The following is a 233-nucleotide window of genomic DNA, read 5'->3' as shown; positions in this document are numbered from 1 at the left end:
TATATATATGTATATATAAACTGCTTTGCTGGACACAAGTATAGAGGCAGCAGTGTTGGCCACATCTGGAATACCATCCTGCTGACTTTTCCCATGTAGGAACAGGATTATCGCATTGGCGTTGCAAGGCTTCAGCAGTTTCATCTGCTGGTGAAATACAGATGTCATTTCAAATAACGTGCATGCTCGAGCGTGGCTCTCGTGCATGGTAGGGGTATTTGTTAGTACTTTGG

Source organism: Mesitornis unicolor, unplaced genomic scaffold (assembly GCF_000695765.1).
Source record: "Mesitornis unicolor isolate BGI_N332 unplaced genomic scaffold, ASM69576v1 scaffold41218, whole genome shotgun sequence".
In the NCBI taxonomy this organism is placed as follows: domain Eukaryota; kingdom Metazoa; phylum Chordata; class Aves; order Mesitornithiformes; family Mesitornithidae; genus Mesitornis; species Mesitornis unicolor.
Note: the sequence above shows the minus strand (reverse complement) of the source record.